This window comes from Ictidomys tridecemlineatus, chromosome 14, assembly GCF_052094955.1.
Source record: "Ictidomys tridecemlineatus isolate mIctTri1 chromosome 14, mIctTri1.hap1, whole genome shotgun sequence".
Lineage (NCBI taxonomy): Eukaryota > Metazoa > Chordata > Mammalia > Rodentia > Sciuridae > Ictidomys > Ictidomys tridecemlineatus.
This window is the reverse complement of record NC_135490.1, coordinates 13270893-13290842: the sequence shown is the minus strand read 5'-3', so window position 1 is coordinate 13290842 and position 19950 is coordinate 13270893. Positions and strand designations below refer to the sequence as shown.

General features: G+C 36.2%; 1 non-coding gene across 1 annotated transcript; it reads right to left on the bottom strand.

Moving 5' to 3' along the window:
- Positions 1-13085: 13085 nt before the first annotated feature.
- Trnav-cac (transfer RNA valine (anticodon CAC)) lies at positions 13086-13159 on the bottom strand. The gene has a single exon. It is a non-coding gene; the product is annotated as a tRNA-Val (tRNA).
- Between the last annotated feature and the right edge of the window lie 6791 nt (positions 13160-19950).

Sequence of the window (19950 nt, the reverse complement as noted above, 5' to 3'; positions counted from 1 at the left end):
TTTGACCTTTCTCCACTGATCTGTATTGTTATGTCTGTGTTTCCTTTTTCAGGGTTTGTTCCCTTGGTCTATTCCTCTGTCTCTGTGCCTATCATTTTATAAGTTTTGGTGTCTCATATGGCAAGTGCTCCCAAATTCTTCTTCAGAATGGCTCCTATTATTCTTGGCCCTTTTTTAAAATTCTATTTGTATTTTAAAATCAGCTTATTAAGCTTTTTGTGTTGGTTTAGGGTTATAAGTACTTTATTTCAATTTTTTCCTAATACTTATAAGTGACAGTTATCATATAATTTTTGTTATTGTTATTGCCATACTGTTTGTTTTTCCCCTTTTTCAGGTTTTGATATGAAGATTATACTAGCCTCATACTTGGATTTTGCTTTTTTTTTTTTCCTTGTCTTCTTTTTAAACTTCTGTTCTTTTCTGGAAGTTTTAATAAGATTGGCATTAGTACTTAAATGTTTGTAGTACTTACCATAAAGCTTTCTAGCCTAGGTTTTTGTATGTGGTGCTGGGGATGAAGCCTGTGCATCCCATCCTAGGCAAGTTCCCTACCGCTGAGCTGCACTCCAGCCCAGTAGCCCATTTTGCAGGGGAAGTGGGACAATAGATATACTCAAACTTTCTTTTATTTTTTGAGTGATTTATGGTAACTTGTAATTTTCTAAAACTTTTTTTACATTCTCAGTGTTTTCTAATTTATTGGCATAATGTTTTTGGAATTGTTATTTCTTAATTTTTATACTGTCCTGGAATGAATTATTTTTTTCCAGAGATGTGACTACTTTAGTAATTGTTTTAGCAAGGATCTTTGAATGAGAATTTTGGTTTTTCTTTGTCTGAAAATGTTTTTGTTTCTCTCTCATTCTTGAAAGACAATATATGTGGGTATAGAAACAAAGAACAATTGGGGCAGGGTTGTTTATTTTCTCACTTATTGAGAAGGTGACTCCATTGGCTCTTGTTTTCAGCAAGTCTGTTGTCCCTTTCCTCCTTCTGTCTTAAGTCTAGAACAGTCCCAATTTACTCCTGTGGTCTTGGGATCTGATCTGGCTTAGCATTGTTTGAGACAAAAGTGTCTCAGTTTAGAAAATGAAATGTGTGTTCCCCCTATTTAAGATCTTCTCTTTGTTTTACTACAAAATGTCTGGTGTAGATTAATTTTTATTGATCATGTTTGATAAGTTGCATCTACTAAAATCAAGTCTTCATGGTTTTCATCCATTCTGGAGAATTCTCTGATTTTTTACCTTTTCCATTCTCTCCCTTTCTGGAAGCCTTTTTGGGATCTACTTGATATCTCTTATGAATGTCTCAACCACTCTTTCATATTTCATGTTTTTTATTTCTCTTTTCTATTCTGAATTATTTATTTATTCTAAAATGATTTCTCTTTTTAGAATACTAACTTGTTCTTCAGATGCAATTATTAAGTTGTTTAGCATAGATTTTGAGAAGCTTTTTATTTTACAGGATATTTTCCATTTTTCAAAGTTTTATTCCATTTCTGTTCAAATCTGTTCTTTTTTCATAGTGTCTTGTTCTCTTAAGCTTTTTAAACTTAAACAGTTATTCTCATTTCTGTCACATTATTCAGTTTCTTAGATTCTGAGCTGAATTGGTAGTTTTATCTATGGTAACCTCGTATGACCTGGGTTAAGAAAGAGGTTTTTGCCTTTAATTCCACCTGGCACAGAAGTTTCATTGGCCCAAAGAGAGTTTATATGTCAGTTTCTTTTCCTGCCTGAACCAGAGTTTGACACCTGTCCTTGTTACAAAGTCTTAGTAAGTTTTTTTTTTTTTTTCCTTTACCCAGAGTTTAGATCAAGACAGACAAGGTTTATTATTTCCTGTACTGGTGAGCAGATTTTAAAACAGTTTCATTACATTTTTAGTCTACCTTTTTATTGAGATATTTGGTTATCTAATATGAATTAAGAATCCAAGCTGGATGTAGTGGTGCATGCACATTGTAGTCCCAGTTACCTGGCAGGCTAAGGAAGGAAGATTGCAAATTCTAGGCCAGCCTGGACAATTTAGAAAGACCTTACCTCAGAAATAAAGTTAAAAAGGCTCAGTGGTCTAGTACACTTGGTTCAATCCCCAGTACTGCCCAAAAAAAAAAAAAAAAGAAAAAAGAATCCCTAGGGTCTGGATTCTAACACCCTAACTGATTCAGGCCCAGAGCAATCTATTGTGCTTATAGAGACTTAAAACTCAAGCCCCTTAATTACCAAGATCCCAGACCAACATTCCCCATCTGCATCAGAATGCTTGCAGGTTCAGTCCATGTTTACTATGCTGGTTTTTAGTTCCCTATTCTGGCCCTAGTTGATTTGCCTTACTCTTTAGTTAGTACAGCCACACATTTAAGAGGATTGTTGTATTATTTTTATAGCAATCCTAGATGTTTGTGGTAGGAAATTTGGAAGCTAACTGGTTTGCCATATTGTCAGAACCAAAAAACACTGAGTGCATAGGGTATTTTCAGGTGCATTTTTTACTTTTAAAAAAAAAATTTAATATCAAGATAAAAGCCTCTTCAGGTGAACAAAATACTTGGAAATTAAGCTTTTGAACTTGTTTTTTGTTTGTTTGCTTGTTTGGTTGGTTGGTTGGTTGGTTTTGGTTTTTTGGTTGGTTGTTTGTTTGTTACCAGGGATTGAACTCAGGGGCACTCAGCCACTGAGCCACATCCCCAGTCCTATTTTGTATTTTTTATTTAGAGACAGGGTCTCAGTGAGTTACTTAGCACCTCACCCTTATTGAGGCTCGTTTTGAACTCTTCCTGTCTTAATCTCCAGCCTCTGGGATTACAGGTGTGTGCCACTTCACCCTGCTAGCTTTTAAACTTTTTAATCCAAAATCACACAACCAATGAAAGCCAGGATTAAAACTCTACTTGAACTCCAGGTTCAGGTATCTTGCCTTCTTTTCACAGAAAAGCTTGACCTTTTACTTTTTTTCTCATAGACTGAACTTTTTTTTTTTTTTTTTTTTTTGGTCAATGGACCTTTATTTTATTTATTTGTTTGTGGTGCTGAGAATCAAACCCAGTGCGTCATGCATGCTAGGCAAGCGCACTACCACTGAGCCACACCCTCAGCCCCTCATAGACTGAACTTTAATGAGAATCTAGATTTTTAGTATAACTTAGTGGAAAGAGCATAGGATTTGAAGACAGACCCAAATTTTAATCCATTTAATAGTTTATGACTTTAGGCATACAACTTACAAAAAGATGTTTTGCATTGCCCATTCAGAGTCCCCTTGAGGAAAATATATAAAGTTAAGATATATATTTATATGTGTGTGTGTGTGTGTGTGTGTGTGTGTGTGTGTGTGTATATATATATCACCTTGTACCCTACCTCAACCTACCAAATCAGAAAATTTTGCTTTTTTAATTTTGCTGTGCTGGGGATCAAACCCGGGGTCTCACATGCTAGGCAAGTGCTCTGCTACTGAGCAATACCCCCTACTCTGAATCTCAGTTTTGATTGTGGCAATTTGATTTTGTTTTGATCAGCACCCTCAAGTAATTTTTTTTTTTTGGTGGTGGTGCTGAGGATTGAACCCAGGGTTTTGTGCCTTCAAGGCAAGCATTCTACAAACTGAGCCATATCTCCAACCCCTCAAGTAATTCTAATTTGCTGCCATTTAAAGATCATTGGTAATTATTCCTTCCACTGTGACCTTTCTTTATAGCCAGTAGTTGTGACCAAGAGAACAATTTTTGTCCTTTTGTTTCACAGAGGCAATTTGATTCTCAAAATTTGTAATCCCACATAACATCCAGTTTGCTACTTGGGAGGCTGAGGCAAGAGGATCACAAGTTCGAAGCCAGCCTCAGCAAGGGCGAGGTTCTGAGCAACTCGGCGAGACCCTGCCTCTAAATAAAATACAAAATAGAGCTGGGGATGTGGTTCAGTGGTCAAGTGTCCCTAAATTCAATCCCTGGTACCTCCTCCCCACCAAAAAAAAAAAAAAAGAGTAAGTGTGATGCCTTTCTCACCAATGTTATGGTAAGGATTAAATCATACAGATTCCAAAATAGTCTCAAAAGTTTAATCCCCAAACTTCCATAAATCTTCGAATTTGGGAGACCACAAAAGCAGCACTTCCTCAGAGTTCCATGTATCATTGGTCTTAGAAATTGGAAAACTACACATCGTATATCTCTTAGAAATTCTTCTGTTTAAAACTGCCTTTACTTTAAATTGGCAATTCCCAAACCAGAATTTCTTGTATTCATGTAATCCTATTAGTGACCAGTATGAAGTGCTCACTGCACTGTGGGGCATTTTTAGTTTTGTTTTTGTTTTCATTTGAAATAGAGGAATTGTTTCTACTTCATGTAGGGTGGTGTTGGGTGAAACGCAGGGTAGAGTTCAGAGGTGACGCTGCCCCAGATTTGCTAGACTGTTTGTTTCTTGCCTTGGTGCCTTGCTGCTGCTCCCTAGCCAGCATAATTGGAATTTGCTGTCATCAACCTGTGGGTCGCTCTTGACAGACTCAGACTAATCAAATCTAACCTTCAGAATCATACTCTTCTTTTTAATGCCTGGCAGAGTAAGGGCTCAAAATTTTTTAAAACCTCATATCTTCTGAAATTTTCAACAGATGGGCAAAACCTGTTTAACATTTAGAATTATATAATTATTGATCCATTATATATTAACACCATGGAGCATATACAAATTTATGTTGACTGGAAGAATTAATCAGTCTTTTGAGTTTATATTTTTCAGAACACACCTGAGTCCATCATGAACTGTATTTGATTTTTAAAAATATTTTCATAGTTGTAGATGTACACAATACCTTTACTTTATTTATTTTTATGTGATGCTGAGGATCAAACCCAGTGCTTCAACCTCAGCCCCCTATATTTGACTTTTTAAAGATCTTGATCTGTTATGTTTCAGGCCCAAGCACTTTTTGATCCCCCTAGCACTGAGAAAAGTAAACCTCTAGTGTTATATGAATAATAGCAAAAGTTTTAATTGAAAAATCAATTAAACAAAAATGTTGTTGTTGTTTTGTTTTTTTGGTACCAGGGATTGAACCCAGGGTACTTAACCACGGAGCCACATCCCCAGTCCTTTTTATATTTTATTTAGAGACAGAGTCTTGCTGAGTTGCTTAGGGCCTCACTAAGTTGCTGAGGCTGGTTTTGAACTCATGATCCTCCTGCGTTGTCCTCCTGAGCCACTGGGTTGATTGATGTTTTGCTCGTGGGCTCTGTGGAAGCTGAGTTTACCATACTTTCCAAACTGTGCTTATCTAGTTTCTTCAGATTTGGAAGGATCTTCTAACTGTGTCCTTCTGTTCCCATTATTGCTTTTGTCACTACAGTGACCCATATGTATCATCTATCAGTTGTCAGCACAGGGAAGGTATTTCTTTTTTGAGTTTGTTAATTACTACAAGGCTTGTTAAAAAATGAGTTAAGAAGTTACTGACTAGTAACTTAGTTTAATTGTAGAGGATCAAGCAGAAACTGAAGTACCCTGACCAACAGGGAAATCAGTGCCTGATTCTTGGTACCTTTGTTCCTCATTTATAAAAGCTAGTATATTTATAAGAAGATATTAGATTCAAAGTGATACTCAGTTTTTTTAGTAGAAATGTTATATGGATAAAAGAATCTTCAAAAGGCTTGGAGTAATTTATAAAGAAGGTATGACTTTTGTAGTAAGTTCTTGATATTCCTATACTGATTTATTACTAAAACTTCAGATATAAGGGCTGAGGGTGTGGCTCAAGCAGTAGCGAACTCGCCTGGCATGCATGGGGCGCTGGGTTCGATCCTCAGCACCAAATAGAGATTAAAAGGTTTGAAGATGCTGTGTCTACTGAAAACTGAAAAATATTTAAAAATTCTCTCTCTCTCTCTCTCTCTCTCTCTCTCTCTCTCTCTCTCTCAAAAAAAACTTCAGATATAAAATATGAATAACACTTATGAGTCTTTCATATCAGTTTTTCTCAAACTTTCTTAATATATAACCCCCTTTTAAAGGAGAGTATTTCATAGACCTTTCAGTGTTGATTTACTATTTTGATTTTAATGTAATATATTAACAAACATAGAACGAGGTGTAAATTCCTCAGGGTTGTCACTCTTTTTTTTTCTTTCTTTCTTTTTTTTTTTTTTTGTAGTTGTAGATAGAATGCCTTTATTTTGTTTATTTTTATGTGGTGCTGAGGATTGAACCCAGTTCCTTTTGCATGCTAGGCAAGCGCTCTGTCACTGAGCTACAGCCCCAGCCTGGGTTGTCACTCTTATGTAACTGTAAACTGATATACAGATTTTGAACAAACCGTAAAACCAGTTACATTCAAATTAGCAGCATACATTTGATGTGCTTGATGATATCTCTAATACTGACAGTATGTCCTACATTCTATTCTTTGTTTTATGAGGTAAAATTCACATAGTATAAAATTTACCAATTGAAAGTATACAATTCAGTGGCTTCTGACCATTCACAGTGTTATGCAACCATCACCGCGGTCTGATTCCATAACATTTTCATCACCCCCAAAACAAATTCCAAACTCTTGAAGCAGTCACTGTAATTTCCTTTTTGACTTCATTGTACCATTGCTGCTGTGTGCCTGTGAGGACTCAACTCTTATGCCATTTTTCTGCATTCAAAGCACTGAGAAATTCTGATCATAATGTAATTTGACCACCTCCCACCACACCCACACACCAGTGCTGAGGATTAAACCCCAGTGCCTCATTCATGTTAGGCAAGCATTCTATCACTGAGCTACAAACCTGGTCTTCACTTCATAGAAGGCATCATTTACATATCAAGCCCACTTTGATCCTTTTTTATCAGCCCTCCACTAAACTACTTGGTAGTAGTATACCCCTAAACAGAAATGTGAACACCAAAATCATGATACAGTGCTTGATCAGCAACTGATCCTAAATATGCTTATATTATTTCTTAACACTCATAAAAGTGAAAATACATTATTTTAAAATGCCCACAGGGAACTCATGGAGCACCAAGACTATCTCAAGATCCCATGTTGAGAAGCACTAATATAAATATTCTTGAAGTTTTACGTGTGCTGCTTAATAAGAATGAGGAGCATGGGCATTTTAAATCTGTTAGTATACTTTTAAATGTTTAGGATAATTGCCCTGCTGTCTGGAAACTATCTTTTTGGGAAAATTTTATTTGTATCTCATTTTAGTAAGAGCAAAATTTCATTTACATAAGTTTTTTCACTGGGAATATGAAAAATACTCCCTTTTGGAAACTTCAAATTGATAATAAAGTGAAATAATTTTATATTTAGCCCTTGCATTCTTATGCAAGGTGCTCTACCACTGAGCTACATCCCTAGCCCCCATGAGTTCTTAATGATATTTATAAGTAATGATAAACTAAGCACAGTGGCACACACCTATAATCCCAGCCACTCAAGAGGCTGAGGCAGGAGGATCACGAGTTCAAGGCCACCTCAGCAACTTGGTGAGACACTGTTTGAAAATAAAAAAGAACTGGGATTATAATTAAGTGGCAGCATACCCCTAGGTTCAATCGATCCCCAGTGAGACAAAAATAAATGAATTAATTAATAATAATAAAAATAATTGGTCACATGCAGAGAATGGTAGGAGAACAATTCATTATCTTAAAAATTGGTCAAGAATTGAGTACTCTGCATTTTCTATGTGATTATAACCAATGAATAACGAAATGGTCGATGAAGAACAAAATACTTTATTAATGTATTTCCACTAACAAATGATAAGAAATGATATGTTTAAGTGTCACTATTTCAAAGTCCCTACTGACTGAATAGATAGGGTAGTAGCTTCATTGGTTCTTAAAATCACAAGAGAGGCATTTCTCTTGCCAAACATTCCCTGTGTATGGTCTTGCCAAGGATTGCGGAACCTAAGTCTGATCCAGTCTCTGGATCCATCTGTCAGTTTTTAGAAAATACCCAAATCTGAAGGACTATACAGGTCGAATAACCTAGGTTCTTCTGTAGATAAATTACAAAGAAGTGAAAGAATCCTGAGAAACCAATGCATTAAAAGAAAACTAAAAGACTACATTGTTTGCCTGAGCACAGCTGAACTGTAGAATCTAGGGAAGCACACATAGGTGCTGAAACCAGAAAGAGAAAACAACAAGAAAGTATTCACTATAAAAACCAAATAACAGTTGCTTACATCTAGAGGGGAGTGTGTTATGTTTGGGGTGGAACACATGGAAAAGGCTTCTGGGGTGTTTGACCAAGTTCTATTTCTGGATTCAAGTGATGTTCACTATATGATAATTCAGTTGGTCATACATTGCAGCAAATAGTGTTCCTAAGTATTTCTTGCTAAGTTGGAAAAAATGTAGGCATGGTGATGTTTTTCATCCACAATTCTCAAACTTTTTGGTCTTAGGAGAACCTCAAGTGCTCTTATTTTTGTGGGTTATAACTAAAACATTTGCTATATTAGAAATTAAAGCAAAAGCCACATGCAGTGGTGCATGCTTGTAATCCCAGTGGCTGGGGAAGCTGAGGCAGGAGGACCACAAGTCAAAGCCAGCCTCAACAATTTAGCAAGACCCTAAGCGACTTAGTGAAACCCTGTTTCAAAAAGTGAGGGTGGGGGTGGGAGTGGTTAAGCACCTCCGGATTCAATTCCTGGTACCCACCCCACCCCACCCCCTAAAAAAAAACTAAAGAAAACTTTTAGGATATATTTAATTCACTTAAAATAACCATCATAAACTCTTTATAAAAGCCTTAAAAGAAAGCATTTTCCAAGACAAAACACAAAAATTTTAGTAAGATATCATTTGCATTACTTTAAAAAAATATATTTTTAGTTGTCAGTGGACCTTTATTTATTTATTTATGTGCGGTGCTGAGAATTAAACCCAGTGCCTCACACATGTTAGGCAAATCTACCATTGAGCCACCACCCCAGCCCCATCTTTTTTTGTAAATTTCTTTAATGTCTGTCTTAATGGACTAAAGGTAGATTCTCCCTTTTGCTTCTGTTTGTTTTTGTTTTGTTGTGTTGCTGGGTCTTGATAACAGGGGTACTTTACCCTAAACTACATCTTTACTCCTTTTTGAAGACAGGGTCTCACTGAGTTGCTTAGGGCCTTGCCTAATTTCTGAGGCTGGCCTTGAACTTGAGATCCTCCTGCTTCAGCCTCCCAAGCCGCTGGGATTAAAGTGTATGGATTGAGGGAGAGTATTTTAATAACTTTTTCAGATAATTGTGGATGTTTCTCAGTACTATTAAAAGTAGTCATTTTGTAAAGCTTACTTGCAGTATGGAATCTGAAACTGTATCTGAACTTCCCTTGCTGTGCTAAGCAAAAACCCATTGGTATGCTATAGAAGTATTTTATGCATATTTCCGTTTTGTCACATGGAATATTTAAAAGATATCTCAAGGTTGAGTTTAATAAAAAGAAATGTTCTCCTTCTTTCATCAAGGATGTTCTCAAGTCTTGAGTTTTTCTTTTGTTTTAAATGAGTGTGTTGCAGCACAGAGCACAAAGGCTGCCGGTACACTTTAAAGCCGCTGCCTTGATTTGCAATGAGGCACCAGTTGTTTTATCCACCATTGCCTTTGTACCTTTGTGTACTATTTGTGTCAGGACAGTGAAGAAGGTATAAATAATAACTTGGTGTTATTGTGAAAATAACCTGCATCCTTCAGACCTTCCAGAAGAGTCTCAAAAATCCCCAGCAATCCTTTTACCACATTTTTGAGACACATGAACTAGAGATCTTTGTATATTCTCTCTGGCTGTTATAGTCAGCACTCATCTTGGTTATATTTTAAGAAAGATATAAAAATAACTTGTGTTTTTAAGGAATTGACATACAGTGTGGCTTTTCCTGGCTTGTCAGGAATTAAGAAGATATTTTATGGCAGTTTCTTTTGGGTGTCATCAATTAAATAAAATATTTTAGGACTGTAGTAATAAGGTGAAATAGTGATTGACAGTGTGGTTCAAAATAGTCTATTTCCCATCATCTGAGAAATATATTGCCCCTTTCTGGATTACTATAACTGAATACATTTCTCTCATAAGTATGTGTTGCCATAAATTTGTTTAAAGAAATAAGATTTTATGAATATGAAAGCAGATTTTGATAGTATTGAAGGGTGAGTAATGTTTTTAAACACATATAACATTCTTTATTTTCCTCCCTTGAGGTAGCCAAATACAGAATCCTATTTCTTCCCTCATCATTTTCTACTAGTGAGGTAGGGTCAAGATGAAGGTTCTCGTACTTCCCCAATATTGAAACGTTTTAAGACATTCCACTAAAGTAAAGCAGTTATTTATTGAATGCTTGCTGTATGTTCACTGCTTTGGATATCATGGAAAAGTAAGATATAAACTCATTAACATAAATAAGAAACATATGATCAAGATAGAAAAATGTGTTTGCAAAGTACTGGAGAGATCAGAATGGTCTGAAAATCTAGAAAAACTTCACAAGAGATTTAAAACAAACCAGTAATGTAGAAAAGGGAAGTGATATAAACAATGTATTTGGATGTGAACAAAGAGTTTGATAAACATAAGATCTCAAATACTCTTATAGACATAATAATCTCCTGTGAGCTATGTATTCCAGCATGCCCTCAGAAATTTAAAAGAATTAAAATATGTCCTATCTTAAAATTTCAGTGGAATAATTCTTTAATCTCAAGGGAAACTAATACATAAACAATTGCTGGAATAGAAGTTTCATATACTGATCATATAGAGGTAAAGGAGTTAATTGTTTGAGATGAGCTAGAAAAATCTCATTAGACTAGAACAATTCTCTAAATCTGACAAAACAAAATATTATACATATAAGTCAAGATTCTGCATGTAGGTATGGGTATCATTGATACATGTGTATCACATGGGAAAGATCCAATTTAACAACATGTTTCAAAAATAATTTTAAAAAAAAGTTTGGAATTTCTGGCATGTGGTATTATTATCTGAAAGACCTCTACTATATAACACCCAGAAATGCTAACTGTTAAATCCTTTGTTTTGTTTTGTTTTGTTTCTACTTTTTGTTTGTTTTGCTAAGTCCTTTAAGTCCAGAGCTAACCTTTAAAAAAAGGGGGGGGGGAGAATAAGATTACTTGAGAGCAAAAATGAATGGGAAGAATTCCATTTCCTGTTGTAAGACAAGCCAATTTTTCTGAACTACCCTGCCATTACAATAAATTAGATCCTGTTTTCGACTTCGATAGCTCTGTTTTAATGTGTTGACAAACTTGCAAAAAAAAATATGTATATATGAAGGAAATCTCTGAATCCTTGGGTTCAGTCCCCCAGCACAGCAAGTTTAAAACAAATCCAAAAAAAAGGTGTATATTTTTAAACCCTGTGAATTAGATTAGCTTATTAGACACAGCATTGAAGAGAATTAGAGAACTAGATCTGAGGATATTGTTTAGAATACAGAATAGGGAGAACAGAGGACCAAAAAAGCATGAAGGTTAAGAGACAGGGAGGATAGATACCTAATGCTAGTCCCATTGTTACCACTGGAATACAAGTTGTTTTTATGCATTAGTTTTGCCAGAGTAGCTACAAAAAAGTTTAGCGTATCAGAATTCATTAGTTAAAAGTAGTGTAGTTAGGAGCAGTGTGGTGAAAAAGGTGTGTAACCAGTGTTAAACGCCAAGTGCTTCTTAATGTTCTTCCCCCACCTGACTAAGAAGGTATTGTAGCACTCTTCCAGGAGTCAGGGAACTCTCAATCTGCCCCGGGCTGTATTTTTTTAAAGCACTACAGACCTTCAAGGCTATTATTCTCATTAATTGTGCAATTCTGAACTTTAGTGAGCCCTGTTGAGTGAGTTAGGATAGATGTTTTAGTTTATTACAGTTTGGGAAATCTTAGATTTCTGAAGAAAATGTAAGTAGTTGTGAACATTTTGCTTTAAACCTAATTACCAAAACAGGAAGATGGAGTTTAAGTTCCAAAGCATATTTTTAAGGTCATCCTTATTAAGGTCTGGATTTTTGGGAGGGGTTCGGGGAGGGGGTGAGCGCTTTTTGTTTAATTAGCACATGTCTGCCATCCCAGCAACTTTGGAGGCTGAGGCAGAAATATCACAAATTTAAAGTGAGCTTGGACAACTTAATAAGACCGTCTCAAAATAAATAATAAAAAGGGCTAGAGATATAGCCCAATAGTACAGTGTCCCTGGGTTCAATCCCCAGTACCCTCCCCCAACACACACACACACACACACACACACACACAAAATAGCATGCATGTTAGATTAGGTTTGTTTTTTGCTTAACTCACAACCATACCCTAGACTACTCCAGTATCCATTTGGGCTGAATGAATGTAAAATTATCTTCTCAAATGTAGTTTATTTAATCTCACTTTTTTGTGGGCTTTTAAGGACATTGTTAAAGAAATCCTTGCCTGAAGACTTAATTAGGGGCTGGGGATGTGGCTCAAGGGGTAGCTCGCTCGCTTGGCATGCGGGCGGCCCGGGTTCGATCCTCAGCACCACATACAAACAAAGATGTTGTGTCCGCCGAGAACTAAAAAATAAATATTAAAAATTCTCTCTCTCTCTCTCTCTCTCTCTCTCTCTCTCTCTCTCTCTCTCTTTCTCTCTCTGTCTTTAAAAAGACTTAATTAGTATTAATACCATTTGTTGAGGTATATTTCATGTTCTTAACTACAGAAGCTAATTTTTGAGAAGAGTAAGTGATATCCCCTTCCAATGAATAATATTTGTTGGGGAGATTATGTTGAGGTGATTAGGCTGTGTTCGTCCTTTTGTTTCTGTGAACATTATTGAGTTCCTTTCAATTTATCTTCTTTGATTCTGCACATTTTGCATAGATTTTCCTTGGATGAATTCAGATTGAGGTGTCTTGCATTAGATCCTGGTAATTTATAATAAAACAACAGTGTTTTATGAATTAAGCACATATGTATGTATGTAGTATATTCATGCATATTCCTGTTTGTATTTCCATAGATGTTCTTTAAATTAACTCATCTGAAATATGTACTTGTCTTTCAAGTGTGTGTGTGTGTGTGTGTGTGTGTGAGATGCTAGGAATTGAACCCAGGGCCTTGTACTTGTGAGGCAAACACTCTACCAACTGAGCTATATCCCCAACCCTAACACTTTTTTTTATTTAAATGAGCATAACAACCAATGGAACTTTAAATTTTGTATAGAAAATGAGATGTGCTTGCATACCTGTAATCCCAGCGGCTTGGGAAGCTGAAATAGGAGAAGATAGCAAGTTCAAAGCCAGCCTCAGCAACTTAGTAAGGCCCTAGCAATTAGCAAGAGCCTGTCTCAAAATAAAAATGACTGGGGTGGCTCAGTGGTCAAGCATCCTTGGCTTCTATCCCTGGTACCAAAAAGAAAAGAAAATGAAACATGTTTAAAATACCTAGCACATAGTTGGCACCCACCCAGTAAAGTGATCTTTCCCTTTGGAGGAATGTGTTTCATCTTACCTATTGAGGAGCCTTCTTGAGACAAGTAGATGTGCCTCTTGGCTAATTTCTTCACCCCAAAAAATGTGGGTTCATTTTTTCACTTTTCTATGAGGCCTACCTTAAATACTGTAACCTGTAGCTCTCTCTATCCTTATATGTACATATATACACTTTCTTAATTCTCCTTATTCTGCTCTAGTTTTTCATAGTGTATATCATATTCTAACATAGTTTATAGCTTATTTATTGTGTTGAGTATTATTTGTCTTCCCTTACTATAATATCAGCAGCAGGTATACAGGGATCTTTATTTTGTTTGTTAGAATGATGCTTTAGCACATGTTAGACACTCACATTTGTTGTTGAATAAATCATGTTTCCTAGGTGATAGGAAAGAGACACTCAAGACTTAGGGTATTCTCGTGTCACATAAATAGTCTAGAGCAGAATGGCACATAAAACCACTGATAAAAACTCTCTTCTCTGACCTTCAAGTCTGTGTTCTTTTCATCAGCCTGCCTTTCTTCGCATTTAGTTTAAATATTGATGCAGCCTGTCAGCATTTGGTCACACTTGGAGAATTCAGTAGTCGTATAGGTGTGTAGTCAACTGTTTTCTTACTGTTTCCAACTGCTGCTAATGTTTTTCAGAGCCTTGTGTTCTTAGCCTAGTAGTTTGGAAAATTCCTTTTGAAGTGTATTTATAGTACTGGAACTTACATTAAGTTCTTATGTTAATTATGCATATATATTGTTTATAGTCAATTATGAGTTATATGGTTATGTTGATCCATAGAAGTGATGGAACACAGCAGTTAATCAAGATAGGATGGTGACAACTCAGTCCAAACTCAAAACATTTAAGTATAGTTCATCCAGTCCCACATGTACATTGGGGGAAGTGTCTCCATGGTGTTGGCTTTTTCCTGGAATGTTATCTACATTTTGTCTACCCATTTCCTTTGTGAGAATTAGCTCAAAAAATATAACACCAGTTTAGGATGAAAGAGATGGTAAAATACCTGATACTTGTAGTCATTTCCTACGAGTTTGTTTTAAAAAAATTTTTAGGGGTGTTCAAAAATAAGTTTTTTGATATGATACACACATACTTTTTTTGTTGCACATTTTGTTACAGTGCGGCAACAAATCTGTTACAGTTTACTGTCAACTGTTCCTCAGGTGAAGTGAGTGTTGTGTTTTCTTTTTCATGGAAACAAATGCATGGTTAAGCTGGAGGAACTTAAAAGAGAAAAATTTTCAATAGTTGAATGTCCAGATTGTATTTAGCATTTTTCAGAGAAGGGCAGAACACCAGAGAGAGCATATGAAATAGCAGATCCCTAAGGCAAACCAAACTGTTTTTGTGTCCCATAGACAAATATTTGAATGGATGGTAGGGTGTAGTTTAGAAAAGTAACAGTAATATATGTCTATGTGAGCATTACTTTGAAACAATATAAGTCTTAACCATTGAAGATTTTTCTACCAGATAGGTACAGTATAGATTCCAATTTAGGTAGGCAGAGAACCACGGTAACATAACCACGGTTACATCTTCTCTTACTATGAATACCTGTGTATTAAACTAGAGAATGGTATTCATTCTGCTGCCCTGTCACATACACCAGTGGTGGGATAGGGTGTGAGCACTAAGATATATAATGACAATGTTTTAATATATAAATACCATGGGTTAGTAAACCCTGAAAAATATTAAGATAAAAATTGAGGTGGGAGAGTTGGACTTCTTAAACTGGCAAATTAAATTTGTTTTTAGCAGACTTTGTCTTTTAGAACCCTTTTAGGTTTGTGTAAAAATTGAGCTAAAAGTACAGACAGTTCCTCCATAGCCACTCACCCTGCCCTCCCCTGTTTCCCCTATTTATTAATGTTTACTCTTTGTGGTGTACAGACTATGGGTTTTGACAAAGGTGTAATGGCAGGTACTCCATGACAGTGTTAATACATCCTGTGCTCCACTGTTCAACTCTCCCCACAACCCGGCACTCATCTTACTACTGCCTCTGGTTTGCTTTACCTTTTTCAGAATGTAAAAATATCACTGGAATCCTTTTTAGATTGGTTTCTTTCACTTAGCAGTGTGCATTTAAGTTCCTCCATGTCTTTTATGACCAAGTTTGCCACTTATAAATATAAGACTTCTATAAACATTTGTGTACAGGTTTTGGTGTAGACATAATTTTTCAATTCATTTGGGTAAATACCGTGGAGCTCAGTTGTTGAATCATATGATAAGAGTATGTTTATTTTTATAAGAAACTACCAAACTGTGTTCTAAAGTGGTTGTACATTTTACATTCTCACCATCAGTTTCTGTTTCACATTTTTGCCAGCAGCTGGTATTATCAGCGTTTAGGGTTTTAACCATTCTAGTAGGCGTATAGTGGTGGTATCTTTACTGTTGGTGTAATTTAGTACCCTCATGATTCATAATGTTTGGCTGCTTTTCATATATTTACTTGCCATCTGTATATCTTCTTAGGTGAGGTCTGTGTATCTTCTTAGGTTTAGACTTTTTGCTTGTTTTTAAATTGGGTTCTTTTCCTATTGCTGAGTTTTAAGAGGTCTGTGTGCACCATAAACATACATTGGAGAAAAGATAGCCTCTTCAACAAATGTGCTGAGAAAACTGAAAATCCATATGTAACAAAATGAAATTAGACCCCTATCTCTCACTCTGCACTTACTAGGAGAAAACGTAGACCCAACTCTCCATCATGTCAGCCTAGTAACCAAATTCCTCAACAAGACTCCTAAAGCACAAGAAGTAAAATCAAGAGTCAATAAATGGAATGGTATCAAACTAAATTAAAAGCTTCTTCACAATCATAAATGTGAAGAGAGAGTCTACAGAATGGGAGAAATCTTTGCTACCTGCACCTCAGATAGAGCATTAATCTCCAGGATACATAAAGAACTCAAAAAATTCAACACCAAAAGAACAAATAATCCATTCAAGAAAAGGTCTGTGGGCATAGCTCAGTTGGTTGAGTGCTTGCCTAGCATGCACTGAGACCTTGGGTTCAATCCCCAGCAACATAAAAAAAGAAAAATGAAACAAGAAATGGGCTAAGGCCGGGCATAGTGGCACACACCTCTAATCTCAGAGACTCTGGAGGCAAGGGGATTACAAGTTCAAAGCCAGTCACAGCAACTTAGTGAGGCACTTAGCAACTCAGTGAGACTTTTGTCTCTAATAAAATATCCAAAAAAGGCTGGGGATGTTACTCAGTGGTTGAGCACCCCTGGGTTCAACCCCCAGTACCAAAGGGTGGGGGGGCCTAAGGAACTGAACAGATACTTCACAGAAGAAGAAATATGATCAGTCAACAAATATATTTTTTTTAAAAAAATCAACATGTCTAGCAATTAGAGGAATGCAAATTAAAACTACACTAAGATTTCATCTCACTCCACTCAGAATGGCATTATCAAGAATACTGGTAACAATAAATGTTGGCAAAGATGTGGGAGGAAAGATACACTCACTCATACATTGCTGGTGCAAGCAGTATGGAAATTCCTCAGAAAATTTGGAATGGAACCACCATTTGACCCAGTTATCCCACTCCTCAGTAAATACCCACAAGGACTTAAAATCAGCATACTATAATGACGTAGCCACTTCAATGTTATAGTGGCTCAATTCACAATAGCTATATGGAACCAACCTAGGTGTCCTTCAACAGATGAATGGATGAAGAAAATGTGGTACCGCTACATAATGGAATATTACTCAGCCATAAAGAAGAATGAAACAATGGCATTTGCTGGTAAATGGATGGAACTGGAGACTATCATGCTAAGTAAAATAAGCCAATCTCAAAAGAAACGAAAGTCAAATAATATGCAGATAGTGACTCACAATAGGGGGCAGGGGGTTCACCAGATTGGGGGAGGAAGGGAGAGAAAGGAGTGATGGGAATGGAAAAGAAAGTAGAATGAACCTATATTCATTTATAACTTAACTTTCCTATATTCATTTATAAATACACAACCAGTGTAACTTTACATCATGTACAACCACAAAAACGGGAAGTTATACTCCATGTAATATACAATATGTCATATTTATGGGGACTGGGGTTGTGGCTCAGTGGCAGAATGCTCACCTAACACATGGGAGGCCCTGGGTTTGATCATCAGCACCACATTAAAATAAAGGTATTGTGTCCAACTACAATTAAAAATATTTTTTTAAAATACAAAGAACACATTTTAAAATTTTTTAAAAAGGTTTTTGAATATATTTAATACCACTACTATGTCAGGTTTTGGCAAGATTTTCTGCCATCTATAGCTAGTTTTTGTTTGTTTGTTTTTCATAAGCAAACTCGATTTCATTTGTAAATACATTTTCTATCAATCTTGGAAATTCTAAGAATTAGTAAATAGAAGGGGGAAAGCCAAAGATTCTTGAAGTTCCTTGAACATTTTCCAAGTCCATTTACATTTACATTTATTTGGGTAGCTTATTAATTGCTTTGCTTGAATCTACCCTTTTCATGTAGTTAATGCAAAGCAGTGCTGAAGCCTGATGATTGGTGGACTCAGAGATGGTGATTGTGTTTGTGATCACTTCCTTTGTTATATATATAATTCAGTGTTTAAATGTGGCTTTTAATGTATTAACAGCAGTCTGCACAAAATGCCTCTAGTACTCTGAAGTTTGAATATTGTACCAAATTGATATTAAAAACATAAATTTAAAACAATAAGTATGCTCTGGCCTTACAGTGTTCCTCTGCAGGGTAAAAAGAGAACTAAAAAGACAAACAGCTCTTGAAAACCAGGACTAAATTAAGTGAGTGTTTAAACTACTTTTATTTTTGTTCCTTTAATACCTAACTAAAAGGCTATCACTTTCTGAACTTTGGAAGTCAGTTGTTTTACCACGCTTGCTACATGGTAAAGATCACTATTAAGTTTGTAAATCTGCTAATATCAAGATTGGTCACACTTATTTAAATTGTTAAAAATGTATAGTAATATTCTTTTCAGTATGGGGGAAATCAACCCAAAGCCGCACACACATTAGGCAAACACTGTACCAGTAAGCTAAAATAATTTTATTTTGAAGCACAGGGTCTTACTAAGTTGCCCAGATCTTGCAATTCGCCTGCCTCAACCTCCCAAGTAGCTGGGATTACAGGTCTCTACCACTATACCCAGGGTATGGTGACATTATTAACAGGAGTATTAAACCTCTATTATGAGGATTGTTGTCCCTATATAGATCTGCTTTTATTAACATAGAGTTTTAAGGGAAATGTATTTACATATATAATTATTTTAAATTATAAATTTGGGCTCCCAAATACCTAGATGTTGACTTCCTTTCCTTAGGTGATTATCTCGGCCTACATAATCTACTTTCTTACTCAGCTGTTTTCATAGCAGAGTATATTGTTTTGGTCTTTTAATACTGACAGCATGGCAGAATCAAGTCCCATAAAAGGCAATTTAGAGACCAACAGATTTCTTTTTGATAAAGAAGGAAGTGAAGGTGGCAAAAATGCTAGTATGTGTTGTTGTTTTTTTCTTCTTCTTTTTGGAACTTCATTTGCAAATCACAAGATACAGAATTTTTTATGCCCAAAGCTTATTTCTCTTAACCACTACACTGTGTTACTGTGCAGTGTCTATTTCAAAGCCAGCTTTCAAGGTTGCACAACTGCCCTTGTCTTTGGAATGTTAGTTAAAAAATGATTTTGCAGCTCTATAGAAAAACTTTCCAAAATTTGAAGGAGAACATGACTTCATCAGTTGAGGGCTTTTTATGTTAATTAAAAACTTCAACATGGATCAAAGTAAGGACTTAAAATGAGAAATCCTACCCAGGTATTCTGTCCTCTGGTTAAAGAGGCCAGTGGTGGTAGGGATCTTGGTAGAACTCCACTTGTCCCTTGAGCCACTCTGCTTGAATAAGTCCTGGATGGTCACCATGCCCGGCTTACTCTTCAGTGGTTATTCTGGGGTCTGTCTCACTTCTCTGTCTTCTCCAGGGGTTCCCTTGATATTCTTGTCCTGTGTTGGATTCCCGTGCTGTCCCTTCCATGCTTACCTTTCTCATGAATTACTTTTATTTTGATTTGAAGCACAATCTAAGGGAGCATGGATGAGAGGTTTCTTGGCCTAATATTCCCCAAAATAGATTTGTCCTGCCCAGCCCTTGCTTACCTCTGGCTGGGTAGTCTTCCAGTTCATCTCTCTTCAGATTTCTGCAGGAACTCCTCTCTTGTCTTCTCATTTCCAGTGTTGCTTTTGTGATGTCCAGAGCCTTCAGACTCCTGATCTTTATATGTCACCTATTGTTTTGTCTCTTGGTCATTCTGGCAGCTTAAGGAATCTTTGTCCTTGGGTTTCTCAGACTTGGTGGACCTTTTCATTCTAGCAACTGATATTCTTCAGTTCTAGGAAGTTTCTCTGAATTT